Below are 17,957 nucleotides of genomic sequence, written 5' to 3' on the forward strand. Positions count from 1 at the left end.
TGTTATTTTTATAATTTGTTATTATTTAGTTGATATTAGTCAATTATAATTTTTATTAATTTGTCTACTTTAATAAATTCAGATTAATGGATTCTAGAAAGAAACAAAACATTAATGATGATAGTATATTGTACGTCTTTATTTATACTCAGTTTCTGTTTTTTTTATAGAATACTATACTTTCTGTTATTAGTTCTCTTATTTATAATAAGCATATAAAGCATTACTATTTAAGAAATAAATATAAAGAAAAATAATTAATATTATTTTAGAATTTCTGAATATATAAATAAAAAATCAAAAGAAAAATGTTATCCTATTGCTAAAATAATTTATCCTGGCTATCAACAATATGAGAATATATATCCTTGATCAAAAAAATATATCAAATATTTATCGGATGAATGAATGAATCAAGTCGAGAACCAAGTTGTCTTTTTTTTTTTTTTTAAGTACCAGAGCACCAAGTTGTCATAAAATTACATACATGCTGGCGAGTATATGGCCGTAAGAGACAGATGAAAACGCATGATGAAGCTTATTAGAAAACTCCTTCATGAATCATGAGCTAGAGTTTGTCGTACGAGTAACAAAATAAGGTAACGGGAATGCTTTGTTCGGGCATTGTTTTATTTCGATTTCCTTAAGGAGGTCTTCCAAATTCCAATAGCAAGCAAACATGTGTAATTAATAACACGAACCTTTGAAATATAAATTAGACAACCAATGTTTGCTTTTGATTGACACGGTCTAAGGAGGGGGGGAGGAAAACCAGGTCAACTTCCTTAAATTTAACCGGAGTTCTCGACCTCAGAAATAATAAACATTAGTTTCTTAATTACCGGGCATCTTATTTATGTGAAAATGGTTCTTTCATTTAATTTTTAAAATGATATATCATTTTCATGAAAAAAATATACAACAAAGATTATATTGAAATGAATTTTGTATTTACTATTATTTACTAAAAATCAACTATTTCCTCAAATTCCTGTTTTTTTAACCAAATCAATAGTTCTCAAACAACTTAAAGGTAACTAATTATATACCAAAAAAATCATCTCAGTGCTTAACTTTGATTTCAACGATTAATTTCTTCCTAGCTTTTATTTTGGGGCAGGGGTGAAAATCCGAGAAAGATATAATAACTTAGTCAAACTTCAGGTTCCGTGTCATTGTAATAATTTTCAATTACATAAAAAAATGTTAAGTGGCATAAGATAAGAAAGCGGATATTTCAGTGATCATTGTTTATATATTGAGTTACTCAGTTTATAGAACTCTTCGGTGTTTGGCCTATGCTACTCTTACTTGCATTTGATCTGGTCCATTCAGTGACATAAAAAATATTTGATTATTTAGTTGGTCATCAAGTGTTTCATTTGAATAAAGGATTAAGAGTAACGACAGTTCTGCCACCAAAACACTCTCTCTCTCTCACTATATAGATGCATAACTGAGTATACATTAGACTATATATAACACTTTCTTCATAGCAGAAAGTCGGTTCAGTTCAGTGCTCTATCAATTTCCAAATCTTCTCTCATGAGTGGAAAACAAGAAAAGGAGAGAAAGATATGCAGAGAATAGACTAAAAAGTTGAAGAGGCATGCGGTAACTTTCTAGTTAATTTCAACCCCCAACCACCTATATACCTTTCCTTTGTTGAGCAGAGAATTAGAACTACAATCCAAAAAAGTCATCCAACACAATCAAGTAATTACTATTTGCATTTCGCAGTTTCCTAATCTTTTATGTTTGGCTAATTTGAAATATAGAACAAGAAACTAACTTGTGTTCTGTTTTGTTTACATGAAGCAAACTAGTGTTCTCTTTTTTTATCCATGCTAGATTCTTAATTAGTGTGTTTGATTGCATGTTTCGGATGTGATTTTCCTCATCTTATTCTCAACAAGTTTCCAAACACACTATAGAAAAATCCATGTTTTCATTTTTTGTTGTTATGTTTGAAATCCACAATTGCAGAAGAAGGAGAGGTAGATAAAATGGAGAGTGGGAATTTAACCAGAAGCATAAGTAGGAGCTTAAGCAGGTCAAGTTGGAGAATGGAGGGTGTGTTTGCGAGTGGGAGATATTCTCGAAGAACTTCAAATGTCGATGAGGATGAAGAGGCTCTCAAGTGGGCTGCCATAGAGAGATTGCCAACCTATGACAGGCTAAGAACAAGTATCCTCCAAACATTTGCGGAGGCTGATAATGCTGATGCTCGTCCAAGCACATTGCAACACAGGGAAGTTGATGTTCGAAAGTTAGATGTCAATGAAAGGCAAGAGTTTATTGATAGAATCTTCAAGGTTGCTGAAGAAGACAATGAAAAGTACTTGCGCAAGTTCAGAAACAGACTTGATAAGTGAGTTCCATTTCAATCTTTCATTTATGCTCTTCTGCACCAAAATACTATAAGATAAGAAAGATCATGGATCTTTTTTGATTTGACAAATTTCTTTTCCTTCATTGTAAATTTTTCTTTTTTTTACTTTATTTTTTATATTTAAAGTTTATATTAAAAAAATAACAAAAAACAGAAGATAAAAAAAAATATTTACACGAATTTTATATAATTTTTTCTCAAATCAAATAGTCCATTATTTTCAGGGTTACCTTATACTATTATTAAAATTAGGGTTTTGTCAACTAATAAAATATAAAAAAATCATGGACAACATAATTTTTTGTTTTTTAATAAAAATATTTTTATTTTAAATTCTTTAATCAATAGTCCTAGGTGTTGGTTAGTATTTATCTTAAAGTTATATAATTCGAGTTTTTAAATTTAAGAAACTCAATATGGATTACCTTGCTTTCTTCTGACTTACTCAATTATGATTAAGTGGGCATTTTCTTTTCCCATGTAATTTAGTTTTGAATTCTTTTACATGTCTTAAAAGAAACAAAAATGAAGGATTAGCTTATCATACGGCTTTGACTTTGTTTAGGGCCGGCAAGCTAAGTTACAAAAAATGTTTCTTATTTAAGTGTGCACATGACGTAACTCTTGATTTCTTATATTAAATTGCGCGTCTTTGTCGTTTACTCGAAACAAACATAAAGAAAAATGATAAAAATATCCAATTCAATATTGGAGAGTCTGATTTTAGGGAGATGGGGTTAGTAACCCACAAGCAAAAATATTCCAAATGCATTATTGAAGAGAGATGGGGGGAAATGAATCTTTTCCAAGTGAACAATAGCCAGCAAAGGGATTAATAAAGTATTCATGTGATTGAAATTTTTTAGCTTTTCCTTCATGCTTCTAAGATTGTTTATTGTATATGTTACTAGATCAGATCATTTATGGTAACGGAGGGGTTAAAGAAAGTGAAGGATACTTGCATTCTAAGGCCTAAATCAATACATGAACAATTAGAGTATCAACATATGAAAAGATACGTTATATTGTGGTGTAGAAGTAGAAAATGTCCCTTTTATAGGGATCAAGTACAGGTGAATAGATTGTAGACTCAGAAATCGAAACAGTCTTGGTCCCAATATTCGTTTCTTATAGAGATCCTTTGGCTTGTTAACATTTTTTTTCCCTTGACTCTTTCATGTTCGCTTTTTACTTATTGGTTGATATAGTCACAAGTTAAAATAAAACCATTTTCTGATTGTGTGCAGGGGAGGGGAATTAGAACTAACATAAGGGTACCCCTCTTCCATTTCATGCATGCGAATATTATTACAATTTACAAATGCAATATCAACTGAATCAAATATCTTAAAAAATTACTACTATATAGCTATATTTCTTTTTACCTTTGTGAAACAAGGATTAAATTATCAAGATGATGCTTTAATAATATATGAAGTGAGATGAAATTGCAGTGGATATTGAATGGTAGAGCAATTAAGAATTAATATCCGCTTGTTTTTCAATTGCAGGGTTGGTATCAGACTCCCAACAGTAGAAGTGAGGTATCAAAATTTGATTGTGGAAGCTGATTGCTACATTGGCAGCAGAGCTCTGCCAACCTTACCAAACGTTGCATTGAACATTGCTGAATCAGCTCTTGGCTTATGTGGGATTAGTACCGCAAAGAGGACAAAGCTCACAATTCTTAAAAATGTCACCGGCATTATTAAGCCTTCTAGGTACCAACCACCTCGAAATTTTCATCATTAATTTGTTTGGACAATTGGACATATCTTAGTAGTCCACCTTACTTAGGTTGGTGGTGTAACCATTCTTAATTGTTTTTTTGCAGGATGGCCCTTTTGCTTGGTCCCCCTTCTTCAGGGAAAACAACCCTTTTGCTGGCATTGGCTGGAAAATTGGACAATGATTTGAGGGTAGTCCTCAGCCATTTCATTTTCTTGACTGAACTGTATTAGAAAAGAAAATGAAATTAATTGCTCTTTCTAATTTCTAATTTTCTATCAAGTGGAGTTGAATAACATTGGTGATGCGCAAGAATTATAGGTGTTTGGTTTGAATGAAACAGGTAAATGGAGAAATCTCCTACAACGGGTACAAGCTTAACGAGTTTGTCCCTAGAAAGACTTCAGCCTACATTAGCCAAAACGATGTACATATTGGAGAAATGACCGTAAAAGAAACCCTCGATTTCTCAGCTAGATGTCAAGGAGTTGGAACAAGATATGGTAATTTAATCTGTTCAACTTCAATTTTTGTATTGCTGGCTGGTATAGCCAATAACATGCTATTTAAAATAGTTTGGATCAACATTCTTATATTTATAATACAATACAAATTTTGAACAAAAAAAAAAATTGCAAGTCCTTTTCTACTACTAAACCAAAATTTTCTGAATAAATTTGTAAATCTGTTAATTTCTCCGGATAAAACATTACTCGCAATTTTTTTGTATTTCCCTTTCTTATACCTTAACTAATATTTTAGTGCAAGTATTTATATCTGGTTGAAACTTATTTGACAAGTACGTTATTGTAGACCTATTATCTGAGCTAGCTCGAAGGGAAAAGGAAGCTGGAATATTTCCAGAGGCAGAACTTGACCTTTTCATGAAGGTTGTACTAATTATGTTATTATTATGTCCCAAAGACTAAACAACTTTGTTAATTTATTGAATACTAGTTCTCACAGTTTCAACATTTTTAGGCTACTGCAATGGAAGGAACAGAAAGCAGTCTCATTACTGACTATACACTCAAAGTAAGTGACTTTTCGTACTCGACATTATGTTTAAGGTTTGGGAGAGAAGAGGACCTCTTGTTCTTAGATATTTTTTCAAAGAATTAATAATTGTTTTATTGTAAATAATTTTAATATATTAAATTAAATTGGGGTGATTGACAACATAATTATTTATAATTGCCGGACTAACGACTTTGATTATGTTATAAAAAATCACCCATTCACTGTTTGCTGTATGAATAGATATTGGGGCTTGATATTTGCAAAGATACCATTGTGGGTGATGAAATGCAGAGAGGTGTATCTGGTGGCCAAAAGAAGCGTGTAACCACAGGTAATAACTAAAGTCAAAATACATATTCAAACATTAAATCCAACTTTATTTGATAACTAAAGTCAAAGTAATAACTATGGATAGTATTACTTTTCTCCCCTATTAAATTTTAAGTCCAAACATTATCTTTATGTTTGAATAAAGGTGACAGAGACTTGCTTATGCTCTTATGCAATCAAATCTTCCTAGTTTAAGATATGGCTACATGTACTTGGCCCACTAAGATGTTTTTGAGAAATCAATTATTTTTATATAATAAATTCTTACAATTTATTTTATAATTATGAGAGAGATAAATAATAGTAGTATTACTGATTTTTTTTTTCTTGGACTTGCTCCTTCTATTTTACCCTCTATATATTGTTTATTTATTTATTTTTTAAAAAAATAGTACTTTGCTTGCTTATTACATACATAACTTTCATTACCTAAACTATGCTAATTTTAAATATACAAATAATGATCTGGCATGTTCAATTCATGAAATGTTAGTATCCTTTCAGATAAATTAATAAATACACATATAAATGAAACTAAAGTCACGTTGCTAATCGTTTACTAATTCAAACTGACAGTGATATACAATGCAATGAATTTTAAATGATTTTTTCAGTGATATCATTTTAGTTTTTTGCTTGGCACGACTAGGGTTTTGACTTTTGTTTGCTACAGGGGAAATGATCGTTGGACCTACAAAAACATTATTCATGGATGAAATATCAACGGGTCTTGATAGCTCCACAACATATCAAATAGTGAAATGCTTCCAACAAATTGTACACCTCACAGAAGCAACCATATTCATGTCCCTACTCCAACCTGCTCCAGAGACGTTCGATCTCTTTGATGATATCATCTTAATATCGGAGGGTCAGATTGTTTATCAGGGCCCACGTGACCACATCGTTGAGTTCTTTGAATCTTGTGGCTTTAGATGTCCTGAAAGAAAGGGAACCGCTGATTTTTTACAGGAGGTACGATCACATTTCTTGTGGGCTTAGATTTTTTTTAGTTAGTTTCAATTATCAATCAATGTTAATTTGTTATAAAGATTAAAAATGTCAAATTGAGAGAATGAAAAGTGTGAGTGACTTACTCTCTTATTATAGGAGTAGAGTGGTGGGATAAGTTTTTAGTCCTTACTTTTTTTTTAAAACAGGACAATGATAGTTTTTTTATAAAAAAAAAAAAAACAATAGCAAAATCATTTTTACATAAACTTAGTTGCTTCACATAAACACAATTAATTAAAAGCTTAAAATATAATAAAATAATAATAAGGTAACAAAAAGTTTGTACTGGATCTATTTGAATGTTATCCTTAAAAAAAAGTTATTTTATTGTTTTTAAAAATATATATCAGTTGTATTTATAGGCATTGACTCAATTTGGATAAAAGTCTCAACAATAATTTATATGAGAAGAAAAACTGAATCAACAAAATAAAATGAACCAATTTTTTTGTATAAATTAAAATAATTTATGTATTTTAACTTTGAACCCACTAATTAACTTTTCATAAATAATTATAAACTTCACAGAATTTAGCAGGGCTTTTATAAAATTGAAGTTAATTCAAATTGAGTTAGTTTAGAAGGATTATAAACTTCATCCAATAAGTGCTTATAAAACCAATACCATAATTTATTTGGAATAAATATGCACTAGATTAGATTACTTGGAGTGTTAATTTTGTGATAAATTTCTACATAAGGACATATTTTAATTTTCAAAAAGCCAAAAAGGAGAATGTAAATGACAGTTGTTAATTTTGTATAGGTTACTTCAAGGAAAGATCAAGAACAATATTGGGCAAATAGAAGCTTACCATACCGGTATATTACAGTGAGCGAGTTTGCAAATAGATTCAAGCAATTTCATGTTGGAATGCAGCTTGAGAATGAGCTTTCTGTGCCATATGATAAATCAAGGGGACATAGAGCAGCTCTTGTTTTCAAGAAATATACAGTGCCCACAATGGGACTTCTTAAAGCATGCTGGGACAAGGAATGGCTACTAATAAAGAGGAATGCTTTTGTCTATGTATTTAAGACAGGTCAAATAGTCATTATTGGTATCATAGCTGCAACTGTGTTCTTTAGGACCAATATGCATCAAAGGAACGAGGCTGATGCAGCAGTTTACATAGGTTCAATTTTGTTTACCATGATCATGAACATGTTCAATGGTTTTGCTGAGTTACCACTCACGATTGCAAGACTTCCTATATTCTACAAGCACAGAGACCACCTTTTCCATCCTCCTTGGACTTACACCCTCCCTAATTTCATCCTACGGATCCCCATTACTATGTTTGAGGCTATTGTTTGGGTACTTATCACATACTACACAATAGGATTAGCACCTGAAGCTAGCAGGTAAACTTTTTCCCCCTCATATTTGCATTTAAAGTTGTTTATATGTTTTTTTACTGCTACCAAGAATACCAATTTAATCATAAAATTGAGCAAACTATGGTTACATTATTGGCAACAAAAAATAAGTACCACGATTGTAATAATAAGTTATGTATTTACACTAAGTGAGCACTTTGGGGCCTTAATTATCCAATTTTCAGGTTCTTCAAGCACTTGTTGCTAGTTTTTCTTGTCCAGCAAATGGCAGCTGGGATGTTTAGGTTCATATCTGGAGTTTCTAGGACAATGATTATTGCTAACACTGGTGGATCCCTCATGCTCCTTCTTGTTTTTTTACTTGGAGGTTTCATCCTTCCTAAAAGTGAGTGACTAATTAAACTTTAATTAGAGGTTATTGAAAGTCTTCACCAAAATAAATAATGTGTGATGTAATTTTTTCAAAGAATATGCTCATCTAGATGTACCTTTTCAATGTTAATAGGTTCCATTCCAAATTGGTGGATATGGGGCTACTGGATATCACCACTAACATATGGATACAATGCTTTTACTGTGAATGAATTATTTGCTCCAAGGTGGAGCAAACCGGTAAGTTGAATAAGTTTTCAGTAGTAGATGAAGTGTTATTCAGTGGCTTAAAATGAAACTTATTTTTGTCTTCAACTTTCCTATTTTGTAGTCTTCAGATGGTAGAACCCCGATCGGTATAGCTACGTTAAATAACTTTGATGTTTTTACTGAGAAACGATGGTACTGGATAGGTGTAGCTGCTCTTGTGGGTTTCATTATCTTGTACAATGTTCTCTTCACCTTTGCACTTATGTACCTTGATCGTAAGAGCTAATATTCTAATTATACTTTTCAATGAATTACTTCTTTCACTGGTTGTTTAATGTTAATAATGCTTTTATTGTATTTTCTATAATTTGATTGACTAGCTATTGGAAAAAAACAAGCAATTATATCTGAAGAAGAAGCAAGTGAAATGGAAGGTGAAGGAAACTTTAGTGAAGATCCTAGACTTTTAAAGCCAGAGCCCAACAGAGAGATAGCCCTTCAATCATTATCTTCTACTGATGGAAACAACACACGTAAATACCAAGCTAGATAACTTTGACATTGAATGATTTAGCTAAAAGTGAACATTTTGTTGATGTAACTTACAGGTAACCCTTGTCTTGTACATGAATAATTTCAGGAGAAGTGGCAATGCAACAAATGGGTAGCCGAGGTAATCCTAGTGGAATAAGAAGTGTTGATTCAATGCATGAATCAGCCACTGGAGTTGCCCCTAAGAGAGGAATGGTTCTACCTTTTCAACCACTTGCAATGTCTTTTGATAGTGTTAATTATTATGTGGACATGCCTGCTGTAAGAACCCTATCACTTTTTTCCAATATAATAACTTTATACTACCATTCATAATTAATGGTAAATATAAAGGAAGTTTTAACATTTAACAGGAAATGAAAGGGCAAGGAGTGACAGATGATAGGCTACAATTACTTAGGGAAGTTACTGGTGCCTTTAGGCCAGGAGTTTTGACTGCTTTAATGGGAGTTAGTGGAGCTGGAAAGACAACTTTGATGGATGTTTTAGCAGGGAGAAAGACAGGTGGCTACATTGAAGGAGATGTTAGAATATCTGGCTTCCCCAAGAACCAAGAAACATTTGCACGAATTTCTGGCTATTGTGAGCAAACTGATATCCATTCACCCCAAGTTACTGTTCGAGAATCTTTGATCTATTCTGCTTTCCTTCGATTGCCTAAAGAGGTCAATAATGAGGAAAAAATGGTTAGCACTAAGCATTATATTTACTTTTTTATTTTGTCCTTGATAAAGTCACATAAAAGAGTGAAACTTACATTCCTTATTCTTACTCTTCATAGAAATTTGTTGACGAAGTAATGGACTTGGTTGAGCTAAACAATCTCAAGGATGCTATAGTTGGGCTTCCAGGTGTTACAGGGTTGTCAACCGAACAAAGAAAAAGGCTAACAATTGCTGTTGAACTCGTAGCTAATCCGTCAATCATTTTTATGGATGAACCAACTTCAGGTCTTGATGCAAGAGCAGCAGCCATTGTGATGAGGACTGTGAGAAACACTGTTGACACTGGAAGAACAGTTGTATGCACAATTCACCAACCTAGTATTGATATCTTTGAAGCCTTTGACGAGGTACCAACTAACTCATAATTTGTGTCATATTTTCTTTATCTCCATTGCTCTTTGGTAGATAAATATTTTCTTGTGTACCAGTTGTTGTTGATGAAGAGAGGAGGGCAAGTGATCTACTCAGGACCATTAGGAAGGAATTCACACAAGATTATAGAATATTTTGAGGTATTACAATAAAATAATTATATATATATATATATATATATCAAATCATGTATCAAAGGATTCAAGTTTAATATCTAATTCCATGTTCATTCGTGGTCAAAGGCAATCCCAGAGGTCCCAAAAATTAAGGATAAGTACAACCCAGCTACATGGATGTTGGAGGTAAGCTCTATGGCAGCTGAAGTTCGGCTTCAAATGGATTTTGCTGAGTACTACAAATCATCATCTTTGTATCAGTAAGTCTAACGTCTAGGATACTATTGCTGTCAAGTGAGTTTGCATTTACTAGTTGGGTAATCTAACATACGTAAATGCTTATGACTAGGCGAAACAAAGCTCTTATAAGGGAGTTAGGTACACCTCCTCCAGGAGCAAAAGATTTGTACTTCCCCACTCAATATTCTCAATCCACTTGGGAACAATTCAAATCTTGTTTATGGAAACAATGGTTGACTTATTGGAGGAGTCCAGATTATAACCTTGTCAGATTTTTCTTCACTTTAGCTGCAGCTTTCTTGGTGGGGACAGTATTTTGGAGGGTTGGAAAAAACAGGTTTAAATTAGTTGCTACCTTAGTTGAATAAATGTCTAACCTTATTCTCTAAGCATTTTGTTTTTGTTCTACATTACAACTATTTTTTTTTGCCGTATTTTTACAGGGATAACACAGGAGATCTGAATACTATTATAGGAGCATTGTATGTTCAGTTTTTTTTTTTTTTTTTTTTTTTTCTTGTACTGTTCAACCAGTAGTAGCCGTTGAAAGAACAGTATTCTATAGAGAAAGAGCTGCTGGAATGTATTCTGCTTTGCCTTATGCAATTGCACAGGTTAAAGGATGGATTTATTTTTTAGACAATTATAAAACTTATTACATCTTGTATCTGTTGCTTATTATTTCTAGCATTGTTGTTTCATTTGCAGGTTATTTCCGAAATACCATATCTATTTGTTCAAACTATATTTTTCTCATTCATAGTGTATGCTATGGTGAGCTTTGAATGGAAAGTGGCCAAGGTCCTTTGGTTTTGCTTTGTTAGTTTCTTTTCCTTCATGTACTTTACATATTATGGGATGATGACTGTTTCCATTACACCAAACCACCAAATTGCATCAATCCTTGGAGCAGCATTTTATGGGATCTTCAATCTCTTTTCTGGTTTTTTTATCCCAAGACCAGTAAGTACCATTCTAGTTTGGTTATTATGCATCAATATAAGAATTACTCGTCATGTTCTCTAACGTAATTGCTTGTATCAACTTTGGCTTTTCAGAAAATTCCTAAATGGTGGGTTTGGTATTATTGGATTTGCCCAGTAGCATGGACTGTATATGGGTTAATTGTCTCACAATATGGAGATGTAGAGATAGAGATTAGTGTGCTTGGTGCCAGTAACCAAACTATCAAGCATTATATTGAAGACCATTATGGGTTTAAACCAGACTTCATGGGGCCAGTTGCTGCTGTTTTGGTCGCTTTTCCTGTCTTCTTTGCCTTTGTATTTGCCTTCGCCATCAAAACACTAAACTTCCAAACCAGATAAAAAAATAATAAATTAGTGGAAAAAGGAAGTTAGGTTTTTGCAAGTTTTACTAGTGAATGTACATTGTGCATTTTTACAGCTATTCTTAATGATACTTTTTTTTATAGCTATTTTTAATGATACTTTGAATGTAACTAATCAGTGTAGTATTAAGATTATCTTTTCTCACATTTTTTTCTCCAACAAATATGTATTTCGGTTTTTTATTTTATAATTATTGCCTTTCCACTAATTATTTATTATTATTGCTCACCACATGACATGTTTAGGTAGAACATTATTTTGATGCAAATTTTATTAGGCCCGAGATGAACAAAGATTAGAAGGTTGATGCTAGGTGCACCCAGCATTATTGTTGGTGCACCCAGCACTTAATGGGAAAAAGTCAAAAATACTTCTGTGTATTTTTAAAAAAAAATTGTGTACTAGGCTTTTCTTCTTCTGTGATTCTCCTTCTTCTGCGAGCTGCCTCCTCTTCTTCTGCGAGCTGCCTCTTCGTCCTGCGAGTGCCTCTTCTTTCGTTCTTCGTGAGCATTATTGGTGGCGTTATCGTGGTGGTGTTTCTCTTCCGGCAGAACGTACATTGCGGTGCTCCACCATCAAGGTAAGCCTATTGTCCCTTTTCTTGTGTCGTTCTTCTTTCATTTTTGCTTGTGTAGTGCAGTTTGTAGGGATGTAGTTGATCCGCGTAGGGATTTAGGTCATCCGTAATAGAGACAAGGTAGGACGTAGTTGATCCACAATAGGAATAGATGATCCGTAGTTTGTGTTGAGCTTAGGGATCAAGTTGATCTGCAAGCAGCATAGGTTGATCCGCAAGCTTCTTACAGATCAAGTTGATCCACAAGAAGCTTACAGATCAAGTTGATCCGCAAGAAGCTTACGAATCAACTTGATCTGTAAGAAGGTTGCGGATCAACTTGATCCGCAAAAAGTTGATCCGTAAGCCTTTTACGGATCAACTTGATCCATAGAAGTAAAATCAACATACGGATCAACTTGATCCATACGACTTACGGACCACCCTCACGCACACCCAGCACAAATGCGTACCTTGTATGTCGTCGACGACGAATTAACCACCGCAACAATGAACACCTTCACCTTCACCGAACTTAACCGATCGCAAGGAAACAAAAAAAATACGGCGAAGCACTACGCACCAAAGAGAGAAAACGAAGAAGAAGAACTGCACAAAAATGGTTGGTGCCATTTTTAAAAAATAAAACAGCTTTTAAAAGGAGAAAGACGACACAGGGGACAGTTTTAACATTTTAAAAAAATGCTGAATGCACTTAACATCAGCCTGATTAGAAACAGGGCCATTGTATGAGCCTTTTTTAATCGTATTCTACAGTTTAGTGGGCAGTTAAAGACAAAAAAAAAAAAAAAAAGCAGCTGCATTTTACAACTAGAATATTTGTCGTGACTTGTTACGGGAATGGACAATCCAAAAGTACTCATTTTTTGTTTTATTACGATCCGGAAATGCATAATTGTTTTTGTGAAAAGTCTCTAACCTCCTCCAGCAAGTCCCAATCTCCGATCGCCGGAAACTAAATTTCCAATTTTGAGTGAAAACGCGACATGGAACCCATTGCTGTAAAATTACGTCTCCATTAAACTTAGTTCAAAACCCATTTCGAAAAATATTATTAGTGCACTTGTTCATGTTGTGACCTCTGAATTGCACCAGGGCGGATAATGGAGAGAAGGAGAATCGTTAGGGTTCTCAGTTGAGACTGGATGCCCGGTGTAAAGGAATAACAAAGGGTATTTTTGTTCATTTAAATTTTCTATGGGGTGCAGGAAGCAAAGCCCGAAAACTTAGGTTAGACCAGGAGATCAAGCACTGGTGTGTCTGTTTTGCATTTTTTTCCCTTTATAAAACCCATTCTACATACTCTTGAATTGGAAGCGGTCTTAGTTTGTATTTTAGACGAATCTATCTTAGATTATGTTTATTTTATGTAATTTGTTCTAATTAAAAACAAGTTTGAAAGAAAGTGATTTTAATAAAAATATTATTAGTTTGATATATTGATAAAATTAATTTTAAATATATAATTATTAAAAAAATATCTAAATCCTCTAAGACTGATATTATAATAAATTATAAAAATACTTTAATCTATTTACATATAATTGAATTTTTTTTCTCCATAAAAGTATCAAGACCATGACTGTTATAACCGGATTGAATCGGGTGGTTCAACTAATTGAACCGATAATTAGTCCGGTGAATCGAAGCATCTCAGAATCCGTCAAACTTGTCAAAAATCGATTTGAGCTGGAATTGTTATAAAAAAAAATCTTTGAATTTTAAAATTTAATAAAATATTTTAAAGATAACTAAAATACATTTAAGAAAATATTTTATTTTATTTCTTATATATAGGAGAGGATGTATTATTAAAAACAAGCAAAAATAATAATAATTCCTCCAAACTTAAATCATAAATAAACAATATTAAAAAATATAATTATCTAACGTTACAAAAGTTATTAAATATGTATAAATTTACACTACTAATTTAAAATCCCAAACAACACAAAATATCGATTCACAATTAACTCAAAAGAATTTGTTAACAAAATTATAAATTTATACATAAAAATAAATAATAGTTAAATAATTTTATATAGAATATGGAACAATTTAATATCACGATGTTGAATTAGGATTCTTTATTATCTATTAGATTGTTATGGTTAGTCAGAAAATTAGAAAAAACATAATTATTTTTTATAGAAAAATATATATATAGTATAAATTATTTGCTTAAGTATAATTTATTTTAATTATATTAAATATATGATATATATGTGCAAGGGTACTGTAATAACAATACCCACACTCATTTCTACAAAATAATGTAGGTAAATATCTATACCCACACCCATTTCTGCGAAATAATGCAAGTGAATCCATCCTCGTGAGTCCTAATAAATAAATAATTATGCTCCTCATTTATAAGTTCTTGTAACATTCAGATTCATTTTGTCATCCTATGCAAAACCCAAAATTACCCCTCTTGTGTTACTTTAGTCACTGTTGTCCATTTTTTTCTTCTAAACCAGCACTGAGCAAGTGCGTTGATTTTGCAAAAGCGTGTGGGGTGCATTTGGCAGGTTGATGGCCCACCTTTCCGACGTGGTTTTAAAGGACGCGGCGATCTGAACGTGGTTTATCCCCTGCCCACAAAACTAAAAACCATTTTAACTATTATTTTTAAAAAATATAATATCAATACTTTTAAAAGTTAAAACTTTTATGTAGCAAAAAAAAGTTAAAACTTTTGATAAATTCACACGGTAACTTATAATCTTATATACTCTCGATTAATTAGAAATTAATTTAAATTGTAACTTACATTAATTATTATGAAAATAAACAATTTTATTATATGTATGATAATCAATTAAATAGAGAAAAATAAAAGAAAGAAAAAATAGAACAAAAATATTTATCAATTTATGAATGAAAAATAAGAATAAAAATACTAACAAAATCTGGCAATTGTTGTTGAGTTTATAAGCACGTTGACATAACTTGGATTTCTAGCTATGAGTCAAAAAACGAAACTACGTACTACAGAGAAATAACTTACAAGGAGCAGGAGGCTGGTTGGCTATAAATATATATATGGCAGGCTAGATTGACCTGACCATGAAATCAAATCAAATCAATCGGCACAGCACCTCTCTATATATATATCATATGAAGACAAACACTCAATTCATATTTCTTACAACAGCTTCTGAGTCAACTATTGCTTCAATAATTTCTATACTTTTAAATGAATTATTTTTTAACCATCGCAAAAAATCTTTGAGATTGATTTGAAACAATGAAAAATAAATAATTTATTTAATTTCTACGTGATATACTTGATGTCTTATTTAGAATCATTTTTCTACTATTATTTATCGGTAGCCACTATTCGAATTTTGAGTGCATCTCATACGGTTTGATTTGAACCCAAAAAAGAAACACAAAATTGGTGCATTACATTAATAGCTGTGCAGACATCCAAAGGGAAGATTATTTTAACAATAATTAAAGCTTTTAATACTTTAAAATAATGAACATTTTAAAATAAATTAAAACTCTCAGACTCTGAAATACTCAGGGCAGAAAGAGATCAACTTTCCTCTTTTACCCCCCAAAAAGACATATTTTACTGAGCTAGTGCCAAGTAGCGCAACTACGAAGGCACCAACTTTTTTAAACGTCGACACGTGAAACGGAATTCCGCTGTGGTTCAAGAAATCCGAGACACGATGCCACATTCCACAAGTTGTAGTAATTACTCTCTCTGAAAGCATGTATATGCGAAAAATAATTATTTTTCACATATTAAAAAATTAGTTAAAATTATTAAATTTTATAAATCTCAAATAAAAATAAAATTATTTTAAAATATTATTGATTGAAACTTCATATTAATAATAAAATAAAATTCTTAAAAATAAAGTTATAATTAAATGAAAAACATTTTAAGAATAATATCATTAAATAATGATAAAATTAGTTAAATTTTTTATTTAAGTCCAAAATATAAGATTTTTTTTAATTTTATATGAATCCAGAAATAATATAATTTCAAGGAATGTCTTCTTAATTAGTTCCGAGAGCATTGTTTAAAAAATTTTGAAAATATTATAAAAATAATAAGAAAACAAAAAAAACATAAATATTATAATTTTACATATTTCAATAAAAATATTTTTTTTAGTTTTTTAATCCATGTGGTAACTCATAATAGTGGTTCACATTTGTCTTTTTCAAAATTACTAGTTTTGTATAGTTTAATTTTTAAAATTATAAAAATATAATTTATTTTATAAAATTATCAAAACTTTTTTCTTTTTTGGTAGTGAAAATGCCAGACATTTTAATTGTTAAAGTTATTTGATGATAATTACAATTCGTAATAATTACAAATACTATAATGAATGAATTTAATGTTACTTTTAATTCATTAAATTTTATTTTAATTTTATTTTGATGTATTAAATTTATAAAAAAATATTTTGAAAATATAATATTTTGATATTTTTCATTTTTTATATAAAATATTTAATTAGGTTAGTGTTTTAAATTTTAAAATAATTAATTTAACGGTTATTATTTTTTATTTTAAAAATCCTTTCTGTTTCCCTAAACACCAGCAGACATTCTAACTCCCTATACCCAAGGTCGTTGGCACGCACCACAAACACCTTCACCAATTCTGCTCCCGACCCTAACCCTTATATCCACCAATAGCTATGAACACAAGAACAATAATGAACACAAAACAGAGTCACGAAGGTTGCAAAACTATGAACGGTTGAAGTTCAAATGGGAATGTGCGTGGGAGAAAAGCTCATATTTGAAACAAAGAAACTCAAATATGAAAAAATGTTTAGATCTGAACAAAAAAAATTAGATCTTGCGCATGTTGGTTCCGTTGTTGCTTCATCTGGCAGCTGAGGGACGTGCTGTAGCTCTTCATGGTTACGCTCATCGTTGGTAACGAAGAAGCTGCAGAGGATGGATTGAACTTTGCGATAGTCATAGTAGGTGCGACAGACGACGCGGAGGGGGTGTAATAGACGAAGGCGATGGCGCGAACGGAGTTTGACGGAGGTGGCAACGCAGGTTCAGATTTGAAGGATGATTAGGATTGCTTTGGACGCACCACTTCTTGACTCTTTTGTTTATAATTTTTACGCTTAATGTTTCGTGTGCGTAGAAGGTTAAGAGCACGGCTTCGAATCCGGCCTAGGGTTTCTAGTCGGCGACGGGGGGAGAGGTTGTTTTCACCAGCACCAGAGGAGAGAGAAGATATGGGAGTAGATTTCTGGTTTGGAGAGGAGGGAGGTGGCAATGGTGATGGAGAAAGAGGGGACGATAGAATAGATTGTAGATTGTAGTTTGGATTTTTTTTTCCAAGGAACCTGTGGCGGAGGCAGTGATGATGATTTCATCGCTTGGCATCGTGTGTTTGAGAGAGACTGAGAAAGATGGTGTTTTCTTTTCTATCAAGGGAGATGAGTTTTTTTTTTGTAATTTTTAAAATAAATTAAAGATAATAGTGATTTTTAGTCATTAATAGGTCAAGTTAATTATTTTAAAATTTTAAACAAAAAGTAAAGTAAAAATAATATTAAGTCCTCATGTATTTATATATAAAAAAAATCCATGTCCAGTCAAAGCAGCGGTCCGTAG

The 17,957-nt window shown here is 31.9% G+C and overlaps 1 pseudogene; it reads left to right on the top strand.

Moving 5' to 3' along the window:
• The first annotated feature begins 1,370 nt into the window (after nucleotides 1-1,370).
• LOC100789938 (ABC transporter G family member 35-like) lies at nucleotides 1,371-11,908 on the top strand (annotated as a pseudogene).
• The last annotated feature ends 6,049 nt before the right edge of the window (nucleotides 11,909-17,957 follow it).

Source organism: Glycine max, chromosome 15 (genome assembly GCF_000004515.6).
Source record: "Glycine max cultivar Williams 82 chromosome 15, Glycine_max_v4.0, whole genome shotgun sequence".
In the NCBI taxonomy this organism is placed as follows: domain Eukaryota; kingdom Viridiplantae; phylum Streptophyta; class Magnoliopsida; order Fabales; family Fabaceae; genus Glycine; species Glycine max.